General features: G+C 35.8%; 1 long non-coding RNA gene across 12 annotated transcripts in view; it reads left to right on the top strand.

Annotated features, from left to right (window-relative positions):
• Positions 1–18,446, top strand: part of LOC144322307 (uncharacterized) — a 551,832-nt gene that overhangs the window by 115,292 nt on the left and 418,094 nt on the right. For all 12 annotated transcript variants that reach the window (XR_013387914.1, XR_013387916.1, XR_013387922.1 and 9 more), the window contains exon 4: positions 13,942–14,081. This is a non-coding gene — a long non-coding RNA (uncharacterized LOC144322307). The remainder of the gene's footprint in view (positions 1–13,941; positions 14,082–18,446) is intronic.

Here is an 18,446-nt window from a genome sequence, read left to right as displayed (position 1 = left end):
TCTGGTGCAAAGCAATGCAAATGAATTGTATTCAGGGGAGTGTAATTGCCTAGTTTTTCACATATTTGCAAATTCATTTGGCATTCCTGATTGCCTATGTATGTGTGGTTCTTTGAATCCTCTTTAGAACTAGTTATAACATTACTGGTTCTCTCATTGATTGAGTTAAATAAAATCTTTGACATATGCTCATTTTATATTTTCATAGGGGTCATGACTTTACTCTTTGTAAAAATCTGTCCTTTAATAAGAATCTAATGTTAATTCTTATAATTCTTAATTTTGATAACCTCCTTCAGAATTTAAAGCAAAGGATTACAAGGACAAAGTTTCCATTTCTCTCTACCCTATGTTGAAAGCCTTTCTAAACTTCCAAAAGCATTTTTACAAGCTTTTAATCTCTTGACTGTTTTGACAAGCAGTATCCATTATAGATGACAAAAATAAAAAAAATCTTGAGATATATTCTGGAAAATTAGTCAAAGCAATGCCCTTGGTCTCTTTGGCTGTGCCAATCCAGAAAATAAAGTTTGAAGTTATTCTTCCAATCATACTTTGTCTAGACCTAACATAACCCGAACATAAGTTGACAACAGGAACTTAAATCTAATTTTTTAAAGCAGCTTCGTTGATGTGAAATGGTTTTGAGAGGATAATTGATATTGCCCTTTAAATTCTTAGACACTGGCATAAGGACCATACTAACATGAAAGGTGATATAGTGGTGAAGCTGTATCCCTATGACAATCTCCTGTCCAACTGGGGCTAAAGAAACAAGAGTATTCAGAGGGCTTTAGGAAGGAGAGGCAGCATGCCAGATGTTTCCTGGGCAGAATGGAGTCAATTTTGCAGAACATAAGGAGAAGTAATGACCCATAAAAACTCCTGGTTACTGCTCTAACACAAGAGGAGACTAGGAAAAAGACATTGCACATTTCCTTACAGCCTGGGACACCCCAGAGTTTTTTGTTTGTTTGTTTGTTTTGTTTTGTTTTTTTAATAGGTTCTTCACATGCTGAGCTGCAGAATCAAGTCTGGCCTGGAAATGGTCTCAATTGTTAGGCCCTGATATGTCTGATGCTAAATTTCTTTTTGTTCTCTGTATATAATCTGTCTTCTTTTGATACAACAGACCCACAGCATAATGGCTTAGGATGGCTGATATCCTCCCCTTCTGTGGGCATTTTCTAACATGATTGAGTTTATTTTCACTTCTGTTTTTCAATCCCTGCTGACTTTGTTACTCAGTTCAGAGTGCATGGTTTCTTGGCTGACATGAGAGTCTAGGATATTTGCAGCTCCTCTGGAGACTCCTGCCGGCTCTTGTCTCTTCAGCTAGCACCATCTTTGTCTTTCACAGCTCCTCAGGTGGCTGAAATTTTCACAGCTTGTTAGGTGGCTCTGGCTTTCACAGTTTGTGGCCCTGGATGGCTGCTAGGGGAACAGCATTTTCACTCCTTCCCAAAGCCAAGCTTCGCAGTGGAAATGTGTGAGTTGTGCCAGTAGCCTCCCAGAAATCCCGTGGTTGTGGCAGATGCAAGCTAACGCAGCATGGAGATGAGATTTCTTCCAGATTGGAAATTGATGTCCCAAACAGAAAGTGAATTGTACTGACTTCGTTCTCAAGTAAGTTGTGACAATTGGAAATAAGAGCAACACCACATAAAATTGCTGGCAAAATAAACAGCAAATCGCATTATAGGTGGAATATGGGTCCCTGTCTATCTTTTTTCTTTTAATAGTTGTTAATACGGCCAGGATGCTAAAATGTATTTAATAGAGGTTTCCCTTGATATAGCACTATTTTCAGGAGCCAGGGAAAAATAGTGTTTTATCAGGAAGAAGGTAATAAGCAGGAATTGAAATGTTTTCATTTGGATCCTAAGTGGTGCCTGAGGTAAAATTGCACAATGTTAAAGCAACAATAATTGGTTCCTCCTGGCTTTCTCCATTGAAGGAAATTGAAATTCAATTGACTTTCAATGGAATAGTCATGGAGTTCCAATTGTCATTGCTCTGACTTTGTGCTTGTCTATCCCAAGAATGGTATGGGAGCCAAAAAAGAAAAGGTTCTGAAACAGCTGGGGAAATCAGTGCAATTATTTTAGGACAGATTGGAGGGGAATGAGGTCTTCCAAATATATGAATAGATTTCACTTTACCTCAGAGGCCATAATTGATATGATACCATTGTTGATATTAACTTGAATATGGTTGGAAGTAGGGTACGGTTCTTTTGTAATTATTGATGGTAAAGCAAAGTTTATTAAAAAGAGGTTAAGCTATGACAACAGTCTAGGCTTGGGAGGCAAAATGAGAGGTCAACACTGAGTCCATTTGTTTTGTGGACTTAGATAATTTTAAGTAGTGTTGTAAGGTGCCATCATACAACAATTCTAGTACCTAGTGTTTATTTAGATATTATGCTGGCTTATCTCATTTATTACTTGCCAAAAAAAAAAAAAGTTAGCCCTGGCCCTTTTTATAGATGAGGAATCTCAGACTCAGAAGTGTCAGGTGTTCTTCTCAAGGTCCATATAGTTAGACAATTGTTGAACCAGAATTCAGTCTAAGATATGAATGAGTCTTAACCTGTGTAACACCCTTACTCTAAGCAAGATTATTTAGAAGGGGGAAAAACCCAAAAAACTATTGGACTACATATTTACTATAAATAAGAATACAATAAGGCACTAGAATTGTTAATGTGATGGTCGAACAAACTAGTTGGAGAAATACAGTGAAAAAGAGCCATTAAATATTTGATTAAAAATTGTACTAAAATGCTTCAGTTTGCTCAATATACCAGATTTAACGTGCATTAAAAACAAATTTTTATTTTTTTATTTAAATTCAATTTGCTAACATAGTATAACACTCAGTGCTCATCACTTCCTATGCCCTCCTTAATGCTCATCACCCAGTTATCCCATCCCTCCACTCACCTCCCCTTCAGCAACCCTCTGTTTCCCAGTTAAGAGTTTCATGGTTTGTCTTCCTCTTTAATTTTTCCCCAATTTCCACTGCTTCCCTTGTAGTCTCCTTCACTATTTCTTATATTCCACATCTGAGTGACACCATATGATAATTGTCTTTCTTCCATTCACTTACTTCACTTAGCTTAATATCCTCTCCAGTTCCATCCACATTCATGTAAATGGTAGGTATTCATCCTTTCTGATGGCTGAGTAATATTCCATTGTGTGTGTATGTGTGTGTGTGTATACCACACCTTTATCCATTCATCTGTCAGAGGACATCTCAGCTCCTTTCACAGTTTGGCTGTTGCGGAATTTGCTGCTATGGACATTGGAGTGCAGTTGTCCTGTCATTGCACTGCATCTGTACCTTTGGGGTAAATACCCAATAGTGCAATTGCTGAGTCATAGGATAGCTCTATTTTTAACTTTTTGAGGAACCTCCACACTATTTTCCAGAGTGGCTGCACCAGCTTGCATTCCCACTAACACTGCAAGAATTTTCCCCTCTCTCCACATCCTTGCCAACATTTGTTGTTTCCTATCTTGTTAATTTTAGCCATTCTCAGCAGAGTAAAGTGGTATCTCATTGTGGTTTTGACTTGCATTTCCCTGATAATGTGAGATATGGAGCTTTTTTTTATGTGCCTGTTGGCCATGTGTAGATCTTCTTTGGAGAAATGTCTGTTCATGAAAAAGACGTATTTTAAAACATTTCACTGTGGAACATTTGAAACAAATTCAGGAGTACAAAGAAATATTAGAAAATGTTATATACTCATAACTTACCTTAAACAGTTATCTGTTATCTGCCATGTTATCTACTCATGGCAAATTATATTTCATCTCTACCTCTAAATACTTCCCTGCTACTAACAATTTTATGAAAGAAACCTCAGTAGTTCTGTTATTTCATACACAAATATGTCAGTATGTATTTCTAATAGATAAGGACTCCTTATTTTAAAAATAATCACAATATTCTTTTACATATTATAACTCTTTAATATTCAAATATTCAGTCATTGTTCCATTTCCTAAAACATTTAAGAATTTTTAAAATACAGCTTTACTAAGAGGGGTTCTTGGCTGGCTCAGTCAGATAAGTGGCCGACTCTTGATTTGGGCTAAGGTTGTGGTCTCAGGGCTGTGTGATTGAGCCCTGGCCCGGTAGTGTTCAGCAGGGAGTCTGCTTGAGATTCTTTCACTCCCTCTTCCTCTGCCACTCCCCTGACTCATGCTTGCTGTCTCTAAAATAAAGAAATAAAATCTTTTTTTTTTTAAAGAGTTAAAATCTGCTTTATTGAGATTTAGCTTACACAAAATAAAAACATCCTATTTTATGTGAAATGATTTTTTTTCTTTAAGTAGGCTCCACATGTGGGGCCCAACACAGGGCTTGAACTCACAACCCTGAGATCAGGACGTGAGCTGAGGTTGAGTCAGGCTTAACTTACTAAGCCATCCATTGAAATGATTTTTAACAAATATATTCATTTGTATAACCACTACCAGAATCAAGATACAGAATAATTTCTTCATGCTCCAAGTTCCTGCTGCCTTTTTCTCAATTCCTCTTCTGCTCAACCCCAGCCTCAGGAGACTACCATTCTGTTTTCCATCATGACAAATTATTGTTTTTGTTTTTATCTTTAATAGTTCTTCTTTTAGTTATTTTAGCTTAATTTTCTCTTCTGTTTCTAGTTTCTTACAATAAAACTTTTATAAGTGATTTGAATCTTTTTTCCAAATACATAAACTATCATTTTTTCTTTAAGCACTACATTAGTTTATATCCCATACATTTTAATACATTGCTTTTTCATTTTTATTTTATTCAAAATATTTTCTAATTTCCCTTTTATTTTTTCTTTAATCCATAGGTTATTTAGAAGTTTGTTGTTTAATTTTCAAATATTTGGGGATTTTTCTATCAAGAAAATTTAATTCTATTTTGGTCAGAGAATATGCTTTCTGTGATTTCAATCAATTTAACTTAATTGTGACTTTTTTTCTTGCCCAGTATATAGCATATCTTGGTGAATGTTCCATGAGCACTTGGAAAGATTATTGATTATGCTGTGTTGAGTGTTATGCTCTAATAAGTGTTAGTGGGTTAAGTAGGTTGCTGTATCATTCTACAAACATGCTATGTCATCTTGAGGGATTGCTTTATTTGTATTCTCTTTCTAATATGTATTTGCCTCATATTTATGTAGTTATTCCAGATTTTTTATCTTTATTGTCGGCATAATATATCTTTTCTCATTCTTTCTTTACATTTTCATCAAACTGCCTTCAGATGATAGTGGCTGCCTTATAGAGAATTTGTAATTGGGTCTTGTCTATATTCACTGGACACTTTCAACTTCTTAGAAGTGTTTGGAACATTTACATCTAATGTAATTATTAATATGGCTGAATTTAAATCTATTACTGTCTTTTGTGTGTTCTACTTTTCCATCTATTCTTTGTGTCTGTTTTTTTCTTTTTCAGCTTTTTGTGCATATTTTTAAAATAATTCCAATATCTCTTTGTCTTAATCTAATTATTGCTCTGGGATCTATCATGTGCACCTTTAATTTATTACAATCTGTTTTGAAATAGTAGTATACCACTTTATATAAGACCTTTACAACTCTATAATTCAATTTCTTCATTTTCCTCTCTTTAGCCTTTGTATCATATATTTTGCTGCTACATAAATTATAATCCACAAAATGATACATAGGTAATATTTCTAATTTAAACTGACATTACCTTAAAGAAAGTTTAAAATAAGGAAAATAGTTATAGTCTTACATATATAAGTTTGCCTTTATCAGAATCATAATCTGTTTGTTTGTTTGTTTGTTTATTTATTGTGCTGTGAAAAGTTTTTTTTTTTCCCCATTTGGTCCATGGCTTGGGAGGAGGCTCCAGGCGGTCAAAAACCTGCCTAGTGGCTGTAGGGAGAGGCTTAGGTACAAGCCCTGGCACCAGGGGGATGTCAGAGGGGCTCCTAAAAGACTGGTAGGGTCTAGAGTTTCCTAGTCCTGCTTGATAATGAGCCTTTGGAAGAGATCCTCTCCCAGCCCAGCCTGAGGGCAGCCAGCCTGTGGAAATTAGTCAGGTAGTTGCCCATCTTCTGGATGAGTTTCACGTCCTCATCTAGGAATTGGTTCTCTAGGAAGTCACAGAGATGGCAGTCTGCAAGAGCAGATCCCAGGGCATGCAGATCCAAAAAGACCTAGTTCTTCAGAGCTGGGCAGCTTCCTTGGCATCCAGAGTTTTATTCCACTCATCTTGGGATAGCTTCTGTAGTCCTGGAGGAGGATGCAACCACTGTGGTTTTGCATCTTCAAGAGATACTCAGTACCCTGAGTATTGATATTATATCCCATGTAACTAAGTCCCTGAGTGCTTCTCCTCAACCAGCTCATGGAAGAAGTGGCCCATGCCTTCCAAAGCCACATTATCATGGTCAAAATAAAAGCCCAGAAAGAGGTAGGTGTAGGAGGCCGACAGATGCATGTTGACCAGGTGGTTGATGGTAGCCTCCACCTCAGTGGAATAATTCTGACATGTCTGGGAGCTCATGGTTGATCAGTAATGAAGAGCTAAGCTCAAAATAAAGTATTGTCTGGTTTCAGAGGCAGAGGGTGGTTAAGAAGATGGCTCTGAAGGTTGCAATGGTATAAAAGGTTGGAGAATATTTGGAGGCCAGTAGAGGGGTGTCTTTGAGTCTGTTCCATCCAAACACTGTTGAAGCAAGAGACTGACCTACAGGACCACATTCCACTAATCAGTAATGTTTTTAAGGAACTTCTTATTCTAGTAAGAAATTAAGAGTCTGCAGTCTGGGTGCTAGGATGCCCATTGCAAATATGTTAGTCACTGTAAGATTTTTTTCAAATAGTAAAATTTATTAATTTTCTGCTCTTTCATAATGATTAGCCCAACCTTAGCAGCTTAAAACAGTATACATTTCATATAGTTTCTATTGCTTTAAATTTCTTTGAATAGGAGTATCTGGGTCATACAGTTGGTTAAGCCTCTGACTCTTACTTTCAGCTAATGCTCTGATCTTAGGGTTGTGAGATCGACACCGCCTGGACTCTGTGCTCATCATGGAGTCTGCTTGAGATTCTCTCTCCTTCTCCCTTTGCCCTTCCTGCTTGCACTTTCTCTCTCTGTCTCTCAATCAATCAATCATCAATCAATCAATAAATATTAATAAAAATAAGTTTCTTTGCATAGATAGAGTTGCTGATTTTAATTTTTTTCTTTTCTTTGAAGAACTCCATTAAAATTTATTGTAAGGTAGCTTTTATGGTGATGAATTCTGCAAACTTATGTTTGTCCCCTAAATCCTGTTTTGTCTCCATTTTTGAAGGCTATATCCCCTGGATAAATAATTTGATGTTGCATTTTTTTTTTTTTTTTTTGCTTTAGGCACATAATTTTTTTTTAATTTTAATTTAATTTTTTTTTTTTTTTTTTTTTAGTTTGCAAGATTTCAGAAAAGAAACCTTCACTAGTCTTATTTTTATTCCTCTTTGTGTGGTGTGACTTATTTCTCTAGCTAATTTTAAGAGTTCCTTTTTTACACACAGGTTTGCAGCAGTTTGATAGTATTCTGTAACTAGGAATCTTGATGTTATTTGCTTTGTGTTTATCACTTCTAATGTTTGATGCACTTCTCACATAGGTAGGTATATTATTTTCATCAAATTCAGAAAAAATCTTGTTAGTCAATTCTTAAAAACTTATTTCTGTCTCTATTTTGGGGATACTGTTTGATATTCTATCCCATGTAACTAAGACCCTGTTCATTTTCTTTTTGTCTTTTATTTTCCTCTGCTTCCTATGGATGGATTCTGTTCTATGTCTTAAAATTCACTGATCCTTTTTTCTGCAGTGTCTAATCTGTTTAGCTTATACATTGGATTTTCCATTTTAGATAGGATTTTTTCTTCTTTCTAAATTTTGCTTGGTATTTTTCTTATGTTTCTTTACTGATGATATTTACTTTTTATTTTCTGTAGACCTAAGAATATGGTGTGAATCTTCTCAGGTTTCTACTGAATGTCTGGCTATAGTCATGCATTGCCTGTTGCAATTGTGTAATTAGTCATTTCTTTAAAAGCATTAGCTTTTTTTAGGGAAAAATTTGGAGTCTGAAGCTGGATATTAGAGTGCCCATACTACTTAGTCATTGTAAGTTCTTAAAAATTAGATGTATTAGTTTTATGTTTCTGCTTAAAAAATCATCACAAATTTAGCAGCTTAAAACGATGTTTCTTATATCATGGGTTCTGTAGGTTGGGTCTCTGGCATGGCTTGGCATGGTACTTTGCTCAGGACCTCATACAGATGCAATGAAAGTGATAGCCAGACTGTATTGTTATCTGGAGGCTCAACTGGGAAGGAATATACTTTCAATCCCAGAACCTATTCATGTTATTGGGGTTCATTTTTCCCAGTGGTATGACTCAAGCCACCAACTTTTGCTGGCAGTTGGCTGGAAGCTGCTTTCATGTTCTGTAGAGGGTCTCAGTCCCTTGCCACAAGAACTTCTGCATCATGGCCACCCACTTCATCAAGCCAGATAATCTGTCTGATGGAGTCTCCTACAACATAATGTAATCTTGAGAGTAACTTCATCATGTTTGCCCTATAACATAATCTGATCAAGGCAGTAACATCCAATAACCTTTGAGATATTCTATTAATGAGAAACAATACATATCTCACTTATACTTAAGAGAAGGTGATTATATAGATGTGTAGACACGAGAAGTGGGAAGTCATTGGGGTCTGCCCACTATATGAAAACTAGAAGTATTTTATTCTTTTATTTTTTTATTTTATTTTTTTTAAAGATTTTAATTATTTATTCATGAGACACACACACAGAAAGAGAGAGAGAGAGAGAGAGAGAGAGAGAGACAGGCAGAGGGAGAAGCAGGCTCCATGCAAGGAGCCTGACATGGGACTTAATTGCAGGTCTCCAAGATCACGCCCTGGGCCAAAGGCAGCGCTAAACAGCTGAGCCACCTGGGCTGCCTGCTAGAAGTTTTTTAAAAGCAAAATATATCATGAGTTCATGCTAATTTTTTTAATTAAAATTCAAGAATACAAGATTTTTGCTTTACTCCTGTATCTTACATTGGTTCCTCCTCTCTCCCATTTAAAATGCCAATTCCCAAAAACAATGTAATTTTCAATCCTATTTATATAAAAATGCATACACAACAATCTGAGAATTACAGTACCATTACTATGGTATTTGAAGATAGCTTAAGAACTTTTTCTTTACTGCTTTATTTGTAAAATATGCCACTGGATATACTTGTCAAATCATTGTCTTTTTTATTGGGATGCAATTGACATATAACATTATATTAGTTTCCGATTGTACCATATAATATCATCATTATATATACACACACATATATATAATGAGAAATGATCATCACAGTATGTCTAGTTAACATACATCACTACACATAATTAATATATATATATTTTTTTTGGTGGGGAAAACCTTTAAGATCTTAGCAACTTTAAAAAATACAGTATGTTATTACTAACAATGGTCACAAATCATTGTTTAAATGTTGGAGTAGTTCCTGCAAATGAGAATAAAATAGTCTTTTTGTTCCATTTTAACTTTCAGGGTCTACTTTAAAGTGTTTATTTTGTTTTATAAATATATAAAATTTGCATGATTCCCGTGTCAGATATCTCAAACATGGTGCACTGAAAGAATCAGTCTGGTTTCTACCCCTTGTGCCTGCAACTATTAGCAGTCAGCCCCCTTTCCCTCCACTCCTTCAGCCCTAGTTAATCACTAGGGTCCTTTATAGCTCTGTAGATTTTCCTGTTTTCGACATTTCATATAAATGGAATCATATAATGTGGCCTTATGTGTCTGGCTTCTTTTACTTAGCATTTTTTTAAAAGAATTTATTTATTTATTCATGAGAGACACACAGAGAGGCAGAGACAAAGGCAGAGGGAGAAGCAGGATCCCGTGAGAAGCCTGATGTGGGACTGGATCTCAGGACCCTGGAGTCAAGATCTAAGCCAAAGGCAGACACTAAACCACTGAGCCACCTAGGCATCCCAGCATAATGTTTTCAAGGAGCAACCATGTTGTAACAGAGTTTAGTACTTCATTCACTTTTATGGTTGAATATTCAGTGTATGGTACCACACATATTTTTTCCATTTTGCAGTTGATGAACATTGGTGGTTTCTAGTTCATTCATTATTTTGAATAATGCTCTGGACATTTGTATATAATTTTTTTCACATAAGACACAAGTTTTCTTTCTTTTGTGTATATTTATCTCATTGTGGAATTGCTGGGTCAGTTGGTTACTTCAGGTTTAACCTTTTGAGGACTTGGCAGACTGTTTTCCAAAGTGATTGCAACATTTTACATTTCCACCAGCAATGTTGAGTGTTCTGATTGTCACATCCTTTCCAACATTTGACGGTATATATATTTTGATTATAGCCATCCTAGATATTTTAAAGTGGTATCTCATTGTAGTTTGGGGTTGCATTTCCCTGATGACAAATATTTTTTGTCTTCTTTAAAAAAAAGTTCAGCTTCTTTGCCTACTCTTTACCCTATTTCTTTTACTTACTGTGTATAACCTTTTAAAAATCTCATTCTTCTATTATTTTTAAGATAAGCAAATGCTTATGCATAAATATTTTCTCTCCTTCATAGATAAATGGTAGTTTGTGATATAAGGTGCACTCTATTTTGCCTTGTTTACTTAACACTTACTGTGTTGATTGTTCCATAATTATATATAGAGAAATTCTTCATTCCTTTTTATTTTTTTTTTAATTTTCATGAGAGATGGGGGTGTGGGGGGCGGTCAGAGAGATAGGCAGAGGGAGAAGCAGGCTTTCTGTAGCAGCCCAATGTGAGACTCGATCCCAGACCTGAGCCCAAGGCAGACGCCCAACTGCTGAGCCACCCAGGCACCCCTCCCCATTCCTTTTTAAAACTGTAGTCTACTGCATTGTAATGGCATGTCATATTTTATTTTATAGTGTGCTCATACTGTAATTTACCTAGTTAGTCCCCTAACTTTTGAACATTTGAGTTTCCTATTTGTGTGCCATTTCAAATAAAGCTGTATGGAATAACCTTCTATATATATCTTAACATTTTTCAGTATGTCTTTAACAGATTCTTAAAGGTGGTAGTTATAAATCAGAATTCAAATAAATACACACTTTTTATAGATATTTTTAAATGTCTTTCCGTAAATGATGTGTGATTATTAATGACCACTGATAAGGTATGAGAATTCCAGTGTTTCAGCAACTTCATTCAAAATTATGTTGTCAAACTTTGTATTTTCACACTGTGACAGGAGAGAAATGACATGTCAGTGCAGTTTTAATTTGCATTTTGTCGTGGTTAAAAGCCATAAGCAATTAATTTTCCATAGAAAGGATTATTCGTATTTCTATCCCTTTTTTTTCTTATGGTCTGAGACATAGAGACACAGCTTTTTGTTTGTTTGTTTGTTTGTTTACAAAATAATCAAACAGAATACATCACACACAAAGAGATCTATGCTTATTGTTACATGTGTAAACCTTTCCGTATAGGGCTCTTCCATGTCCAGTTAACTATTCTAAGGGGGCAGATTCCAAAGAAAACTATTTATGTTTTTTCACCTTACAAAATGGTGACATCAGTGCCTATAAAAAATAATGTCTGCCTCTCTTTTAGGTCCCTGGGAGTAATTGAGGACATTTATTGGTTAAAATCAGTTTGCCTTTTGAGTCCTACTTTTAAGTTCTTTTAAATTTATATTCTATTATCCTAGTCTGTCTTCATGGGTCTTTTTTGAGTAAAAGCTTTTTAGCAAAGAACAAACTGGTATCACCTGGGAAATGGATGTTTCTTGAAAATTAATAAGCTACTCCTAGACATAGGGACATTTTTAAAAGCACAATCTAGAGTTTTTTTTTTTTTTTTTTTTTTTACTGTCAATATCACAAAAGTATTGATTGCTCATTCTTTCTCTTGAATTGTTCTAGGTAACCATGTTCAGAAGGGTAGAAAAGAACTACAGATTTTTTTAAAAAGATTTTATTTATTTATTCATGAGAGACACACAGAGAGAGGCAGAGATATAGGCAGAGAGAAAAGCAGGCTACACACAGGAATCCTGTCGTGGAACTCAATCCCCAGACCGGGATCAGGGCATGAGCTGAAGGCAGATGCTCAACCGCTGAGCCACCCAGGCATCCTGAAATTTTGTTTTTAAGATTTTATTTATTTATTCATGAAAGATAGAGAGAGGGGCAGAGACACAGGCAGAGGGAGAAGCTGGCTCCCTACAGGGATCCTGATGTGGGACTCAATCCCAGGACCCTGGGATCATGGCCCGAACCAAAGGCAGACAGTCAACCACTCCGCTCAGCCACCCAGGCATCTCAGGAATGCAATTTTTTTTAATGCCCAATGTAGTTTCTTTCTGAAACTTAATGAGATGATGAAAATTATGTTTATTAACATATTTTTTAAAAAGATTTATTTACTTACGTGAGAGAGAGGGTGGGCGGGGCAGAGGGAGAGGATCTCAAGCAGACTCCCTGCTGAGTGTGGAGCCCAATGCAAGAGGTTTGATCCCAAAACCCTGAGATCATGACCTGAGCTGAAATCAAGAGTCTAATGCTCTACTGACTGAGCCGCCCAAGTGCCCCACTAACAGTTGTTTATAATAAATACAAAGATATTTTAAAAGATAGTTGCAGTTGCAGCAGTATGAAGTCAATACTGGAGGATAATTTCTTTTAGAGAACCTTGGTTTTTCATGAGATCAAGTCAACATTCTAGTCTGTGAATATTAGGTCTTTTCCAGAGGGCTAATCTCAGGAGAGAATTAGTGATAAGGAAGTCAAATAAAAACTTCAAATCTCAGTGGTTTAAAACAATGTTTATTTCTTGATTGCACAAGGTCTAACACATGTTCAGTTGCCATTCTGTATTTTATAATCTACATCTGGAACTCATCCTCAAGGACAACTTGGTAGGGAAAATAAAGAGAGGAGATACATTGGCTTTTAAGTCTTTTGGCCCTAAAGTGAAACTTGTCATTTCTGCTCACAACCAATTGGCCAGAAGCAGCTACATGACTTCAATCTAACTACTTAGGAGGCTGGGAAATATAAGGAATACATGGATATTTAATGTCCATAAGGATGAATTTCAGAAGAAAAGCCTTTTGTTGCACTGAATTATAGGAATCTGAAAATTGTCTCATGGTAGTTTGGGAAGAAATAGATTTGGAAGCCCTGGAGAAAGAGGAAGGATATGTCTGGAGAAAGAGAAAGCCACACCAACGTGCCATCAGACCTGTTTCTATTGGTCACAAAACAAATAAGAAATTCCTATTATGGTGATCTAGTGATATGTTTCTAGGAACAGTTTTGTCTGCCATTTAATTTAATTTAGTTTTTTTGTTTTTTAATAGATTTTATTTATTTACTCACAAGAGACACAAAGAGAGGCAGTGACGTAGGCAGAGGGAGAAGCAGGCTCTCCACAGGGAGCCTGACACAGGACTTGATTCCAGGACCCTGGGATCATGACCTGAGCCAAAGGCAGAAGCTTATCCACTGAGACACCCAGGTGCCCCATATGACATTTATTTTAAAGTTGGATTTTCTTTTATGCTATAATTACTTTTAATTACCCACAAATATTCAGTGAAGATACTGCATAGAACAGTCTTATATTGTTGGCAGATGTAGATGATCATTTAGGGGAAACACATGAAGAAAGATTCTTTTCATGATGGTATAAAATGGAATGGGGAGAAATAATTCTCAGAAATTGAGAAAAGCTATAGAAGATATTTAAAATCAAGCTTTTGTGAATACAGAGTGGGATTTAAAAAGATTCTAAATTATCCTTCTCTTCCCTCTCTAACTCCAGTAGATAAACATGACACTGGGACTTCTAACCCCACAATAAACACAATGTGGTTCTAACCATTTAAAGAGCAGAGTGAGCCTGTAAGGCCGAAGGATTCAGGATCCTTGTGGTTAAACCAATAAATCTCCATTTATTCACTTGTGAGTATCTAGTAGATATTATATAATTTATGTGTTATCTCATTTAAGTCTAACAAAATAGATATTAGCTTCTGTATTTTATAGATTAGATAACTGCAGCACTGAGAGTTTAAATGGCTTGCCTAGAATATGTAGGTAGTAAGCGAAAGAGGCAAAATTCTAATCAGGATAAATGCTTTAAACTTTGTTTTTTTCTTATTTCGAAGTATACACTGATTTGCAGAATTTTTGCCACCAATAGAGCCTGCATTTACTGGAACTTAGTATTTGCCTATAACAGGTACCAAAGATACTCATTCTGGTTCAAAAATGCAAAGTGGTACTACTGTACTGTCCAAAGTGTTCATAAATCATTTCTAGATTTGTGGAGAACCTGCGTAGAGGTTTGAGACAGTATTTTCTTTGCTAGGTAAGTTGTAACTGCAGCTAACCACATTCTAGGTTCATAATGCATCTGAAGTAGCCACAGTATATCTAGCTGTTGAAGGGGAGGAATTAAATGTTATGTTAAAAATATTCAATGGCTGAAGTTAAGGTAACACTGAATGCTTGTTCCAGGGCTCCAGGAGACATATTGCCCTAATTCTTCACCCAAAGAACTCATGCTTGAAAAAAAAGCTAATCTATGGAGAAATCCTTTTACAAATTGCTTGATTCCTACTAGCTACCGGTGGAATAAGCAATCTGTTCCTGTATTAATAGGCTGCTACCTGGAGGAAACACTTAGGCAAGATAGCAAGCTGTCTTTTAAAATTCTAGAAAGCAAAAATGTCAAAGAGGCCTGATTTTACCACGTGGGCCTTTGAATCCTACACCGCTTATTAAGACTCCTGTGTTTGGAACATATGTGAAACAAGCAACTGATTTTTTTTTATGTTTTACAATTAGCCAAAACTTAAACCAATAAATATTCGGTCCTTTGATTAGGAAAAGAAAGTTCTTATGTTGTCTTAACATTTAGTAGACTGTGATTACCATCTATTATGCTTGAATGAGCAATATTCTGTTTTTTTTTTTTTTAATAGACTGTCTTATGTTGAAAGCTAGTATCCTCTTAAAGAGAGAGAGAGAGAGAGAGAGAATGAGAAAGAGAGAGAGAGAGAATGAGAGAATTTACATATCAAGGCACACTCACTGAAATCATGGTTGGCTCCATTCTGTTTTATAGCTCATCTCCTGGTGGTGACCAAAACTTGTACTTCTAAACTACATTATGTGTTTTAGTACCTATATATTCCTTTAAAAATGTGCTGGAATAATTCAATTCCAAAAATATATATAGTTATCTTACATTTTCAGTGAGCCATGCTCTCTAACACATAAGGAGAAATGATTACATTACAGAAACCACACAATGCTCTCTTAAATCATGTAATCTTCTTGAGGCAAAACTATCTCCTCCTCCACCCCGAGCAGAAATAAAAGCTATATGTAAGCAATATTAAGTGTGTTGCTAAATGTTAGTAAAAAAAAAAAAAAAAAAAATTCAATTGAAAAAAAAAAAGGTAGGGCTGAGCAATCAATTTATATCTGGTTCAGAGCATGTTACAAATACCAAGAGATTTCAAAGTGTTGAAAATGAATCACAGCAGCATTCACGACTGAGCAGCAACAGGGAATGATATAAAATAAGTTCCCAGCTTGGGGTTTTCTGTAGGTTTCTCCTTTTGCCATGCAATCAATCATGTGCAGTATTGCATTCTTTCCATTTGTGCATTCATCACTGTACTAGCAATCGCACTGGAGAAATTGGACAGAGCAGAGGAGGAAAGGAGTCTGGCTGGACTGTTTAGTGACATAGGGGGCAGGTCTTTTCCTTTGAACTTGAGTTTGGGGGTTCCATTTGGTATAGAGATGGCATATATAGGCACAGAAACTTTTTGGGGGGGGCTTGGGAAAATTCAAACACTGTTGGTGAAAAGCAGAGTACACACATTTAATATGGGTATTCTGGTATGGTAAAGCAAATTTGATCAAAAATATATTTTTAAGAATATTTGTGTTGAGGATCTCCACAAATCCTGGGATCACCAATGTACAGACATAGTAGATCAAATTTATTTAGCGTCTACCACATTCAAAGCTCTATGTTTGTAGTTTGGAAGGACACAAAACATCTCCAAAATATCACAAAATCTTTAAGCGGTACAGGAAAGTGTTATTTTTGTAATTTGGCTGAGTGCAGTTTTCTCCAGTGTCTGAAAGAGTGGTTCTCCCGTGTCTGAGTGTCTGAAAAAGTTGACATGACATAAAGCAAAGAAACAATTACCATTAATTTATATGGACAATTGTTTTGAGCATTCCTAGAACTAACAGACAATCTCTCTTAGGCTTTTCTGATACTTTTAGTACACATCTTGCTAAAGGGTGCACAAAATAAATGGACATAAGACACAGCACACATGTTCAAAGACACAGTTCAAAGTTGTAGTGGCTTGATGCTGAGATGCTGAGTGTAGTTCCCGGGGAAGGAGCTGGGTGATGTTACGGTTGCTGTTTGGGGTGCGCACTGCCTTTTTAATGGCTCATTGCAAAACAAGTACTGAATGCTATTTTCATTTTTTTGCCTTTTTTTTTTTTTTTTTGTAAAACTGAAAACCCTTTTTGGATTTCTTTCAGTTAGTGAAAACAGATACTCATAAATCTTTTGTAAAAGCAAAGTGGTGTTTCATACATATATGGAATTTAAGAAACAAAACAGATGAACATAGGGAAAGAGAAGGAAAAATAAGATGAAAACAGAGAGAGGGAGGCAAACCATAAAAGATGCTGAACTATAAGAAATTGAGGGTTGTTGGATGGGAGTGGTTAGAGGGAAGGGATAACTGAGTAACGGGCATTAAAGCACTTGATGTAATGAGCACTGGGTATTGTATGCAACTGATGAATCACTAAATTCTACCTCTGAAACTAATAAAAGAAAAAGTGAAGCAGTTTAAGGCAAGCTTGCTCAAAGCAGGGGATGTCTGTGTAGAGGGCTATGTGAAAGCTCCAGGAAAATCAGTGTCACCCATCTTTGAAAGAATTTGGAATGAGGAGGACTGGGCATGTTTAATGGAAAGCATGAAAAAAGTGACTAGAAAATGTTCCATGTTTATAGAACAACAAAGTAGAAATCAGAGTGGATGGTGCTCATGCATGGGACAGGGCATAAGCCAACCTATCAGGAACAGGAATCTTATTATCACTATGCTTTCTGAGTATGTTGTAGCTCACAGGTACCATGGAAGACAATTATATCTAATGCAGAAGGTTTTAATTTTCTGAAAAAGTGTCGTGAAAAATGATAAGATTTTTCCTTCCAGAAAACTTTGAAAATATATGGCTTCCACCTAAGACATGGTTAATATACCTGACATATTCAGACTAGCAATGCTGAGATAGAAGTCATAGAGAGCCTAGACTTGGTCAATTATTTACTCCTACATGGAGTGTTTGCTTGTTTAGTTTGCATGTTAGAAATTGATCTATCAATTAGATTTGATGTATTCTGGCCATTCAGCTTTTCAGCAATTTAATGTTCACTCTTGGATGACAGGTTGTATTTTATGAAAGGTACAAGGGACTATTTTTCGTTGAAAAGAGTTTTCAAGAATCAGTGGCTCAAGGACATTTCTCTGAATCTGCTAGTTTGGAGTGGGATTATAAACTTCCTTTAGGGGTTCAGTAGATATTCTTATTAATAACTCTGGTTCAAGTAAGGTATAGATTCTGCACTATGAATTCTGTTCCCAGATTTTAAACTAGTCTGTTGGAAGGATCTGGTTATGGTGGCTTTTGATACAACCCAAATGAGTCCATTTAGAGTCTTGTTTCTAAAAGAAAAAAAAAAAAGTATACACTATACACCTCCATACAACTCATAACCACAAAGTCCCAGGAAAATTCTGTTACGTTCTTGGTTTTAGGATTGGGACAGCTTGAACAAAAGGAGGCAACAAAGACATCATGCCTGGGTTTCTAAGTTCCTCCTAGATCAACCTGATATTAAGGAATTTTCATTCACCTTCCATTCATCAAGAAAAGAAAGTATAGCCTATCGGTCAGAGAAGGAGTCAATTTGGCTTATGTATACTATGGCCTGGTAGATGATAATGTCCCTTAATTTTTATTCAGTTTTGCTAATCAATGTTATATAAGCAAGTTATTCTTTACGTTAAAAAGCCCATCTAATTTATTTAGTTTCTCTATGACTAAAAGACCCATTGTAGTATTTTAAAAATAAACTAATATTTAATATTAAATATATTACTTTCATAATCTTTTCAGTAAAATGCTGAGGAAGAAGAGCTATGTTCGATTTTAGGTTAATTTTGAGTGTCTTCAAAATGATATTAAAGCTTCATTGATATGACATGCCTAATA

Source organism: Canis aureus, chromosome 10 (genome assembly GCF_053574225.1).
Source record: "Canis aureus isolate CA01 chromosome 10, VMU_Caureus_v.1.0, whole genome shotgun sequence".
Classification (NCBI taxonomy): Eukaryota; Metazoa; Chordata; class Mammalia; order Carnivora; family Canidae; genus Canis; species Canis aureus.
This window is presented reverse-complemented; position numbering and strand designations above follow the sequence as displayed.